Here is a 13,175-nt window from a genome sequence, read left to right as displayed (position 1 = left end):
TTTTATATTACTTTTATTGGCAAAACCGAGAACAAACGTCACACACAGGGTCTTCATACAGTACAATACGCCATACTTTTTTTTCGCTCGACGCATGCGCGGTCTCCGCTCCCGGTGCTGCCGCTCGCAACGGCGCTCGGCGAAAGCGCACCGATCACGGTAAAAAGTTGCGTCCCTTTTAAATTCAAACCGTTACACTGTCCTTTTGAGAGTAAAATTATCGCAAGTTGCTCTCGAGAGTATCTCTCGCGAGTGGACACTGCCCCTGAGCTGGACTGTCCGAGAGCATAGCTCAACTGTCTGAGAGTAAACGTGTTGCGACCTGCTCTAGAATGGATACGTAATCATACTACTGTCGAACAGTTGCTTTGCAAACACCAAGCAGTTTCGTATTCTTGACAGAACTCTGGTGCGAGTAAAAAATGACAGGAAAACAACTTAGTGGAGAAATGAAATCACCGATTTAATCACTCTCTATGAAGAAAAATCAGTGTTGTGGAATACGAAAGATAAAGTATAAAAGAGTGATTTTTATGTTTTTTCACCGTAAAATCAAAACGATTATTTTGGGACTTAGTGTGATTTACTAATATATTCACTATTTATGCGTGCATTGTATTGTGGATTTATAATAACACAAAGAAGTAAGGCACAACGAGTTCCTATGTTCCACAAAAATACAAAAGTGCAGCGTTCATGATCGACTGTAGCGATTGTAAAATCTTCAATTAACACTTCCATGAAAACTCATAGTCTATTTACCGTAATACTGCGAATTTCAAAAATAAAAACACCAAACTGCAACGGTTAAAACAATTCACGTTATAGAAAAAGGGTATACGTATATTAAAAAAATGCACTGACCTTGAAGAAACTTGGAAAAGATGATTAAAAAAGAAACTGTTTCTTCCATGGCGTTCCTTCTTCCAAAACATTCAAATTGTGCTCCAACCGTACACGCTCACTGTGGACGTCTGAAATCCGAGTCGGCCATTACCATGGTTGCGGATCCATGTCACATTTGTGGCAAGCAAATTAAAAATCAGGAAATTTTTGAAGAGAGAACCTATCATAAATTTTATTTCATAAAAAATCACATATGTAAAATTTTACAATATAAAAATTACATTTTGTATAAACATTATTTTATAATATATAACATATGCAAGCAACGAAAATTCGATCACCTTGTATATCACAAAAAATCAGGAAATTTAGAAAAAAGAACCTATCACAACATTTCATAAAAAATCACATATGTAAAATTTTACAATATAAAAATTACCTTTTCGTATGTAGCATATGCAAGTAATGAAAATTCGATCACCCTGTATATCGCAAAAATTCGCCAAATTAATCGTCTTATAAAAGCTTCTGTCTCAACTTCCCACAGTTTCGCGACCAGTGAAAAAATTTCCCTTTAAAAACACAAACATCTCTTGCACCCACGAGTACTTACCTACGTATACTTACATATGTACACTCTGTATACTCTTTACCAGGCAACCGCTAAATCGTAAATACAAAGCAGCATAAAAAATAACAAACTACTCCACGCTCCTATTTCTCTCGTAAGCAGCGAAAAATAAAAGAAACGTACAGTCCGTTGCGCACGAGCAATGACAAAAATCACCTCCGCTCGCCTCCTTCTTTCTCCTCCACGCATACAGTCGAGTGATCGCGCTCACGAGCGCACGTGGGAATGCCAGGGCATAATGTAACAGTTTTATTCACCACGGCCAGTGTAAATACGCGAGATTATGAGCGGCGCGGTCCCTCGCGGAACCGCGATGCGTTTTGCGCCTAATTCCGCCGATCTCCGGTCTCCGCTCCGATGATTCCATTAGCGGTTCCCGCGTTCTGCAACTCGCGTCGGCACCACCGACGATCCATGCTGATAATAAACGGCTCGCGCGAGCTTGCCTTCATGAAACGGGTGCACCGAGCTCTCCCGTTTAACAACGCAGCCTTCGATGATTACTCGCTGGCATCTGGCTCGCTGAAAGGGAAACCGGTGGCGTGGTTTCATGGATTATATTGCCACTATCGAAATGGAATTAACCCTTTCGCTAGATGAGCTTGCACCGCCGTTCGTTTAATATTCGACCAACTTCGTATCATGGGAATTATCCTAAAGATAGATTCCAGTGAAATTTTCTAATGTTACTTCGATAACTGTTTCTAGACTTTAGTCGCGCGAAGTGAGAAACTCTAAGTTAGCAGTACTAGCGATGGGCGTTCGAAGTTTTTCACTGTCACTGCTAGAATTTCGATCTTGGCACCTATATAAAATCCAGCGCACTTTTGGCGTAGAATTGACATTTCCTACGAAACCACTGAAAAATGATCCGGGGTGCAGAGAAATTCCCACAATAGGGTAAAATTCTGAAGGCAAGGGTTAAAAGCTTGGTTCGCCGTTCTCACCCCGCGAAGAGGCGCGCGTCCTTGCGTTTTACCACGGCCGAGCGGAGGACTGGTGCGTGTCCCAGGGCAATTCACCGGCGAGATTCGCGATTCGCTCAGGATTTAATGTGGAAGGAAGCGGGCATAGTTGTACTCAAGCTGGCTGTGATACACCGACGCGCGTTTCCCCCCTCGATAGAAAATAATACGCGTTCGTACATGTATGGTACCCCTTGGTTGCTTTCGTTCAAGTTTCTGGGAGCGACGCGAGCATACGTGCTCGAGTGTTCGTTCTGCTTTCTGCCTTACACGCCGCTGTATCGGGTGATCTGTATGCGTATAATAATTCAGAGCGATATGCAAGCGGTTGCGCGTGGGAAAACGTTATATGCATGTGTCGAATCCGTGGATTGCTCCTCGTTGCTAACGCCTCCTCGTTGTGGATTCGTTCGTTCAACAGGCGTAGAATGTTGCGTTCAGGGAAAATTGTTTGTTGGAAGGTGGAAACATTTTTGTACTTCTGGGGGAGTAAAGTTCTCGTATGGAATGATCGAGCTGGTCGAGTTTGTTGAACTAGTTTTCTCAAGTTCGATTATAGTTGTTCTGGTGTATTCATGGAGGAGAATGTTGTTGGTACTGTGGAGTATACTTTGGTTTTTTCTTTTTTTTTCTTTTTATGGAATGTACCACTCGTCATTTTTTGCTTTATTCATGGATCTGATAAATTTTTCAAGGGAATGAAAGCAGGATGTTAAAGAAAGGCCAATTTTGGCATACGGCCGGAACGAAAACTTTTTTTACAGCATGATTCTACGCATCCTAAGGAACGAAAAATGTAATTGTCATTTTTCCCGGAAATGATGGGAAAGTTATGAAAAATGCGGTTCAAGGTAAGAGTACGACCATACTTATGGTCTGTTCGTAAATTAACCACTTAGAAACTCATATTGAGTATTACTTATAAAGATTGTTGTACATAAGTGTTTAATAAAAACCAAAAATAATTAATGACAAATTAATCGAAACAAGGAATTCTTTGATGACACGATGCTTATATTCTAAGCAATCAGAAACCAATAATTATTTATTCTCGAAGTGATAAAAGTTATAATAAACTATTGTAAATATAATAAAATAATCGTCATGACAGGGATATAATAAAAAAGTAAGACTCTAACAGAATTTGCATTTCTTAACTGTGTATCCACTATGAAAGCCAGAGGAAAAAGGATGCTCTTTTTGTTATAAAATATACTGCTCGTCAGTATTTGCTCATCCACCTTCTTTTCTTCATTCACAGCTTCGATACATTTTTCAAAAAAATGTAATTTTATCAAATGAGAGTTTAATTCTTGACTCTTTTCTTAGAAACTGGATGAGAAAGGATGAAATTTCCGAAAACACTGAGAAAATTTTGGAAATTTATTTATTGTGTTATATTCAGACTTAAATTTTTTGGAAAAATAGCTCACAGAGTCTGATGGACTCCTACTCTTCACATATGTAATAAAATTCTTTAAACATATTTTCCTAGCTTCTGAAAATAACACTATTCACTTACAGAAATTTCGGATTTCCCAAGTATTGTTCAAAATATTTTAAAAAACTACGCGTGTGAGTTCATTGACCTCACCTTGACCTAAGGGTTAAACGAAGGTGCTTACAGAAGTAAAGAATATTATGGACAAATGGATGAACTCGTAAATATGGGTATCTCGAGCTTTAATTCTTACGCGGTTCACCCGTGGCTAATGGAATTTGTTTTTCTTCTCTGTGAACGAGGGAAGAAATCGGGATTATACGGGGTTAAATATTTTTATCGTACGCAGAAATAGGATGATTGTAAGAGCGATTTCAAGTGAAAAATACGACGTTACTCGTGGCGTTAACCCCCGTGACGGCGAACAGTGTCGAGGCAACGCATTTCAGGAAGAACGAAGTCCTCGTTAGAGTTTCTTCGCGTCCTGGAACACGCAAGGAAACCATAAGGGACACGGTTTCGCTGGTGTGGCTTAATGGGAAAGCACGAGCTAGTTCTGGTAACTACGACTCAGCCACCCGCGTGTATTTATTGCCCACTGTGGACATGAGCGATGGCTCGCGCATAAAATTAGCGATACCTCGTAATTGTTATTGCTTATGTGCCGGACGTCGCCGCGATAGCGGCTAATGTACGTTTATTTGTCGGCGAAACGAGCGCGTTTCATGCGCGCTTGCCTTCTCTTGTTTTCCCCCCTGTTCACAATTAGCCATCGCCAACTCGTCGCGCTCCCTTTTCTACGTTTCCGACCGCCACGCTTCCTGAGACCCGGAGTTTCCTCCTTTCGCTTGATTTTCAAATTGATTTCGTTTAATCGCTCTGTGAAAAGTGACGGCGAAAACTTCGTTTCTGCGAAATGATCTTTCCTTTCTGGGAAAAGGAATGTCGCGGTTGAGGAATGCGTTGGAGGAATGCGCTGACAATATTTTTATCAGGTGCAGAAGTAAGTTCTTTCCGACGAATTTCAGTTGACTGCATATGGTGGAAGGGAATCCTGTATTACGAATTCCTTAATTGACCGAAATCAACAGTAACTCTCGAATTTGAACGACGCCATCGAAAGAAAATGGCCATTATCTGGAGAACGCAGACGCAAGTTGATGCTGCTTCGACACGCCCGCCCGCATACGGCTGCAGGGGTAAAAGACGTGATTTTCTCACTGGATCGGGAACTTCTGCCGCATGCCGATCGCTACAACATCACTTAGCAGATACAATTCAAAACCCTTGAAGACGTTCGAAAATGCCTAGACAAGTAGCTAATTGCGTCAAAGCCATCGAGTTTTTATCGCGACAGGATGCGTAACTTACCAGAAAAGTGGCGAATAGAACACAACGGCAAATATTTCAGTAATTAACCTTTTATATCATTTTTTAAAATAAAATTCTTATTTTAGCAAAACATCGGAAAGAACTTATTTCTGTAGCTAATATCTTCGGAAGAATTTTTTTCTCACAATCAACTAAAGTCACAGTCAAAGATTTAACTTGATTCGTAACCCTCATTTAAAAAAATATTTTATTCTCAAAAGTGTAAAAGGTGGAAAAGTACAAAGTTTTCAACACTCTAATAACAAAAGAATATAATTCTGTTAAAAATTTGAAAGGAATGTTGCGGTTGAATGATGAATATGACGAATCATTCGATAGAGAAATGTGTCGATTTACTTGAATATTTTGTAGCTTCACCGTTTAGATTAGTCTAGGCAAAACTTTATCTTCAGAAGAGCAACAATTTTTCCACCTTCCAACAGTAATTTCTTTCTTACAATCGACTAAACTCAAAGTCAAAGCAGTTGTATACGAAAACATTTCATTCACAAAAGTGAGAGCATTTTTCCACCTTCTAACAACAATTTTCTCTCGGTCAAAGTCAATGTCAAAGATTTAACTCGTTTCGTAACCCTCGTTTAAAAGGATACAATTCTTTTGAAAAAATTCGTCAGACCTCTGAAATAAGTGGTAGTGCAAGTATATAGGTACATATCCAAACATCCCAAGCAATGACTTCTTTCGTCCGTGCCGTTTAATTGCGAGCAACGGTGGATAGCTCGCGCGTGAAATTTAACGATACCGGCAATTACCGCGTCCAACGCGAGGGACTCGTTGGAATTAAAGTAACCGCCGACAAAGGTTTGCAAATGCGGTTCCGCGGAATGTTTCTGCCTGTATTATCCGTTGCATGCACCGCTTCGTCTTTCGGTCGTGTCAATGAACACGAAGGCAGTTCCATTCCCGAGGAGGGAAAAAAGAAAAACCCTCGTCTAACGTTAGGAACGGTGATTTTCGATTTCGCAGAACCGTGGAAAGAAGGTAGAAGGTAGAACGAGAGACGTTACTTCGATTTGGTTGACAAGATTCGATCGTGACACGCGTCGTTCAACGACGGCCGATGACGACGATCGTGATCGTTTTCAAACGCGTTCTCCCGTCGTCATTTATCTCGAACGTTCGCTCCATTTGCGAAACGAAAGTTAACCAACTCTTGCATCGTAGAAAAACGAAGAAGAATTAACCGCACTCTGCCACGGCTAAGTTAGCACGAACAGATACGCGATATAACTCAGTCCAGAAAGCAATTATCTTGCATAAGCAGGCAAATCGTGTTATTTCATCGCTGTTGTTACCGTTTTCCCCCTGTCATGTTTCACGTGAAAATCCTTTCGTTAATAGTATCGCTTTACCTTTGACTTTTTTTTCCTTCCTAGTGTTGGTAACATTTTCTTGCGGTGCAACGATTTAATTACTACTCTGTTCGAAAAAGTTCGAAGACGTGTTGCTTTTGTAGAAACGTTATATTGTTAGGATGTTGTAATTTGAATTTTTGTATGTAGGAATAAATGCATTATTCTTTGATAAAATTGTTTTTTCCAATTTTACAAAGAATTGCAGATTTAGGCTCGATGAAACGATTGGAACCTACTGGTTGTAATTTAAAGGATCTTTTAATAGAGAAGAATAGTGAACTGTATACCTAATTAATGAAATAAAATAAAATTGTATTTATTCGAATAAAAAAAAAAACTTATTCAAATAAAATCAACTATAATATTTACTCAAACAAAGTGAGACTTACTCACTTCTTCAAATAGCATGAAATAAGACATCTATTTGAACAAAATAAAAAAACATTTATTCAAATAAAATTAATTACAATATTTATTTAAATGCAGTAAAACTCATTCACTTCTTCATATAACATGAAATGCAATAATTATTTAAATAAAATGAAGAAATATTCATTTCAATATTTCACTCATTTACTCAAACAAGATGAAGTAACTAATTACTGCAATAATTCTCGACTTCCTCTGCTACAATACTAACAAAGCAACAACCCCTAATCATCATCCTACAGTATTCTCCCGTCTCCCTACGAAGCTACTCTAATTCACACCCACGAGGCCACCCATCAACGTTCCCATCGCCTTCGTTCATTCAAACATTCTCCAATCGCGATAGATCAGAAATTTTCCCTTCCCACTCGATTTATTCGGCGCCTCATTCACCGTGCCCTCTCTACGCACCCTCTCTATGCGCTCATTGAAGTCTCCATTAACGCAAGACAAAGAATCCACGAAAGCGACGCTCGCAGTCCGCGGATATTGTTTGTGTGATTCACTTCAATCAACTAAACTTGAAAGTTTTTCCACTTAACGTGACATATGAATCTATAAAATAATTTTCGAAAAAATTGTATGATTTCAATATACAGGGTGTAATCGTAATAAGTGGCCATACTTTGGTACTCTATTCCACTCTTCGTAAGAATAAATGGGTTCAGAAACACTTCCTTTCCTAGATATTAACTGTTTCTATTTACAACTGTTTAGTATTGCTATCATAAAGAAAAGTTTCAAGATGTCTCCATAAATAAAAGTCCAAAGGATTTAAATCAGGGTGCACCCTTCGTTCACGTTTGAAATTCTAGAATGCTCTAACTCGTTACAAACATTTCATAAAATTTCCATTCCCACGTATTAATAACAAATTTATTAAAAGTTCATTAAATCAATAAATTGGGTTTTACGAAAGTTGCGGTTGCAACGACGTTTGTTGATTATCGAATTTTCAACAACTTCCACTCCCATGTATTAATCATAAATCTTATAAAAATTTGTGAAATTAACAAATTAGATTTTTTAAGGTTAGGTTGCAGTAACTGAATTATTGGACTCTCAATTTTGGCTCGCTGCAAAGGTTGCTCATCGGTGATCTAAGAAATGTACCTACTAGGCTCGAGACGAGACAACGGTCGGATATCATGCGTTTAATTACCAATCAGAGACGCCAGGATCGCATGGTTCATTCCTACTGAAGTCTCCCCTTAAGGCCGGAACTTTGTACGCGGTATTTATGCGTAATATAGCCGGACGACCGCGTCACAACACGTACACAAACATTGTGTACACCAGAGTGTTAAGGTATATTTGTTACAGTCGAGCTGAGACGTGCTGATTCCTTTTTATTATACACTGTACTGTACGTAGTGCGTGCGTGTGTAAGAGTGTTAAGGTATATTTGTTACAGTCGAGCTGAGACGTGCTGATTCCTTTTTATTATACACTCTACTGTACGCAGTGCGTGCGTGTGTTACACAGTTGCGCGCGCAAGCGTAATCAGCATCAGATAACAGATCTCGATCCGTCGATGACAGGAACACGGTATCCCCGGTGGTAATCGCCGCAGCGCTGCTTCCCGTTCACCTTCACGGACTGAAATTACCACCTTCCACCTTTGTTCCATCGTGAAATCCCCTGTACTCCTTTTGTGGATGTGTTTCCTTAGCTGCGTGATTTTTTGGAACGAGAAAAGTGATTTCTTGGGCAAAGAAAAATGGTTGTCCGAGGGATACGAGAAGTAGAAATAATTTGAAAGAGATTCCACCAAGATTTGGGGATGTTCGAGTCTTCGGAGAATTTTACCACCATTTTGCTTTCACGTACGAAATTTCAGGATTCCCTTTGAACTTCGTAGAAAAACGACTTCACTTTGCTTTAACTTCACATACGTAGTTTCGGGATTCTGTTGGAACTTCACAGAAAAAGGACGTAACTCTCTCTGTATCAACTCTAAATCCACAGTTGTACAATGCTTTAGCTTCAAGAGAAATGGAGAAGATGATAATGTAGCGAGGAGATAATACGTCCTCGAAATTGACCCTCCAGTCAAGTAGGCTCCAAACTGACCCTCGATCCACGAAGAAGGACAGCGTGATCAAGGGAGAGACATTGAATGAAATCAGATCCAGATTATTTAAGACTTTTTCCAGCCGCTTCCGGCTGGCTGGCATGCTCTTCCGGAAGATTTACGCTGCACATTGTTTCGTAATCGCGAGCAGCCCGGTTCTCGTCAGGTCAGTGAACACTCACACGAACGCTATCTCTCCTCGGATGCTCCGACACGGAGGAAGAAGAAGAGGCCGACACGTCGGACAACGGAATCAGGGAGCCGGTACACCCTGGCTGGCTGGATAGCTAGCGGTTCACTTCAGATCTAGATCGCAGATTTAACTGCAAATATTAATTAGGCTAGGTTGCGCTCGTGAATCCTAACGGATTGCGTCACTCCTGCGCCGCTTCAATCCTCCTCTGTGGTCTTCGCCAAATTTCTATCCACCATTTTCCCCTTCTTTCTTGTAGAATGAAGGATATTCGTGGTTAGCTGCCGATTAAATTCCAGGACACAGGATAATATCGATAAAATTTTTGTTCATCGTAAGATGAGGCTAACAGGGCAATAGTGGCTTAACTTCGAAAAGATTGTTTCGAGATTATGGTTAATGAAATTTTGGTTTTTAAAAATTTTTTTTTGGGAGGTTGCTTAGCTCACCATAGAATAGAAGTTTTGCTGTATACTAGGTGGTTTATGCAATTCGTCCAAAATTCTGGGCAGCCTGAAATAGTTTCCTATATTATTTCTGAAGTTCATCCATGATTTTCCTTAATTGTAGACTTCTGTGTAGTCAATACCTTCTTCTTTCGTTATTTATTTTCATCCCTGTCACGTAATAATGCTATGATAACAATTGTTTCTATAATAAATTCTGATACTTGTGAACAGATAAGGTGAAATGTACTGTTCGATGTTATCAGTCATAGGAATTCAGCTAATGTTCAACACTATTGAAGCTACAAGCTTGTGAGAGTTATATCTTCTACCGTAGTAACGAAACATTGAAAATGAACAGTCCTAAGTGCCATTAATCTCGCCAATTTTACAGTTGAACTTATCAACGCTTCTCCGCGTGCATAATAAACTTCTCCACGTGTATCGTGCCGTGAACTTATGTTCACGCCTGTGGTCACGAATTTATATGATCGTTACACTGTCAGAAACATCTCATTCTAACGACTCTACCTATGTATAGGTATTGCCAAAACTATTAGAGCTTCAAATATCACTCTCTACTCACGAGTTGGACTACTGAAGAATTGGGAAAAATTCTTTTTCCAATTGACATAGGAAATTAATCGTCTCCCCGAAAATAGAAAATATCGCAATACTATTGATATAGTGTGCACTAGGGCTGCAAAACTTCGAATAGTCTAATACTATTCGAATGATTCCGGTAATTTAGAATACAAATACTTTATTCAGATAATTTGGATAATTTTGAATACACATTCTTTATTCGAATAATTCGAGTACACATTCTTTACTCGGATAATTTCGAACACACATTTTTCATTTGGATAACTGGAGTAATTTCGAATACAATTTCTTTATTCAGATAATTCGAATTCAAATTCTTTATTCGGATAATTCGAATAATTACGGTAATTTCGAATACACATTTTTCACTTGGATAATTCGAGTAATTTCGAATAAAAAATTCTTTATCCAGATAATTCAATAATTCGGATAATTCGAATTCAATTTCTTTATTCGGATAATTTCGAATACATTTTTCATTTGGATAACTGGAGTAATTTCGAATACAAATTCTTTATCCGGACAATTCGAATATTCGAAGTGTTTGAATTTCGGATAGCACCAAGGTATACGAACACACAGTGTGCAGTGATATTTCGCTGTTACTAATCTATACTAATTACGAAGTACCACGCCCGTCATTACATCGATCTCATAACTCGACGGTTTCTGTAAAAACAATCAAACGGACGAGTCATAAAGGGGTTCGTAGTGTATTCGTTTCAGTAGCCGCGTGAAACAGATTTCTCTGGTTGTTCGCGCAGTAAAAAGCGTTGTAACGATGACAGAGTAACATCAACCCTTATCGGAAGGCCTCGTTACCAGAGGAGTCGAGAGGCGGCTCGATTCCAAGGACATCGTCCTCGGAACGACAGAGCTCGCAGCATCCAGGTCGATTTGTTGGTAATAGTCGTGTGTGCACGATACGCGTTATATATCGCTGGTGGTATGTCGCATAGCCAGGATTCGAGCTCCACGGTTACATGCGGCATCGCGCCGTACCCGCTGCGCTAGCAGCACGTCGGCAAACTGCAACGAAATACGGCAGACTCATGCAGAGTTTCTCAAATCCTGGTTTGTCTCGTGTCGAACGGTATGACTTGATTATCCTGATCGTTTCTCTGCCTCGGAGAAATTCACTCTTCAACCCTTTCTTTTTTTTTTTTAATTTAGCAAATGGAATGGAGTGAAAAATAATTCTCATTCCCAGGTATTCCTATGTACGAGGGAATTTTTATAAAGAGTAATCAACGTCCTAGGACAGGATCACCATCAAGTACCCCTTGAGAATTTAACTATATTGAGAGATCTCATAAAATTTTTTAAAACGTGATTTACACGAAACAAAAATTATATTTTATAATATAATATCAGTTAATATCATCGTATGTTGATGTTATACATCAGCGTGTCTCACGAACTAACGAAGTGAGCTGTGATGTTTGCGAAATGTCGAAATACCCTTTTCCACAGGGACACGGTTTACACCCGAAAGCCACAACAATAACAATTACGATCCGGGCCGTGAAAACCTTAAATCTTTATATCGAACATAGTGTCTGCAATGGACAGTAAATTCAGATCAATTTTTATTCGAGTATTGAAAAAGGTAAGGAAGGGGTTGAATTGAGTGCTCGATGGAATTGAATATTCAAGTTATGGAGAATGAGGTCAAGCGTTATTCTGTATGGAGCAGGGAAAATGTGTCATTTGTTGTGCAGGGTTCTTTGCTTGAATGAGGAATTTGTAAAGTTGTAAATGTAAAATAAATAAAGTTGAGGTAATGGAAAGAAAGTTTTGGATATTATTTGGTAATAATGTTAAGGTATTTAAGAATGTAGAAGATGGCGAATTTTTACACGTATTTTCTTTTCGTTTTTTCGCAAAAGAAAAAGGGATTTCTTCAGTTTTGTCACGATGATGGACACACATTGAAGACGAAATCCATTTTTTAATATGACACATCATGTTATCAGTTCTGCTTCTATAAAAAAGTTAGTTGCACATAAGTTCTAACCTTTCTTTCTAAGCACCCTGTATGTTAGCATCAAAATTTACCGCTCAAATCAATGGAAACCAAGTGGATTACCATTGATCCTCGCAATTTCAATTCCAAATCCATAAAGAAACTAGTAGCAATTACAATATCACTGTAAACTGCCCATTAGTAGATTAATTGGTGCTGGTTCTTCAACTTTATAACAGCATAAACTTACAGGATATACTCAAACACGGAAAGGTTTAAATAAAATAAAATTTAAAAGATTATTGTAACCTTTTAGCGATGCTATTCCACAGGTACCAAAATCAAACTCCTTCGAAATGCTAAATATTTGAATCAGACCCCTTTCATAATCGTTACTCGAAGCATCCAGTAAAACTACTTACAAAAAACGAAAATCACCAAGCACAGCAAAAAACAAACAAAAAATGATACTGAATTCTCGCATAATCGAAGAGCAAAGCACACAGTGTCGCTATCATAGAAACTCCAGATTTCAATATTCACCGTAGCAATGACGATCCTCGTCCATGCCATTCAGTATCAGTTTCCACCGGGTTTAAAGAACATGTTCCCGGTCCATTTAAAAGGATCCCCTCTCGCAGAGACAGAAAACCAGGTTTGAGTATCACTGGACGATTGGGACCGCATTCCCGGCCTGGAAACCGCAGCAACGTTTGAAGACTGCATTTGGAGCGGCCACGTAATGCAAAGAGATAACCTATATGAAGAGCTGTCGGTCCGACGATGGCGGCAGTTATGCCGAATAAAATCAGTGATTTGTTGTACTGCCAC

Source organism: Habropoda laboriosa, unplaced genomic scaffold (assembly GCF_001263275.1).
Source record: "Habropoda laboriosa isolate 0110345459 unplaced genomic scaffold, ASM126327v1 scaffold129, whole genome shotgun sequence".
Lineage (NCBI taxonomy): Eukaryota > Metazoa > Arthropoda > Insecta > Hymenoptera > Apidae > Habropoda > Habropoda laboriosa.
The sequence above is the reverse complement of the archived record's forward strand: the minus strand, read 5'-3'. Positions refer to the sequence as shown.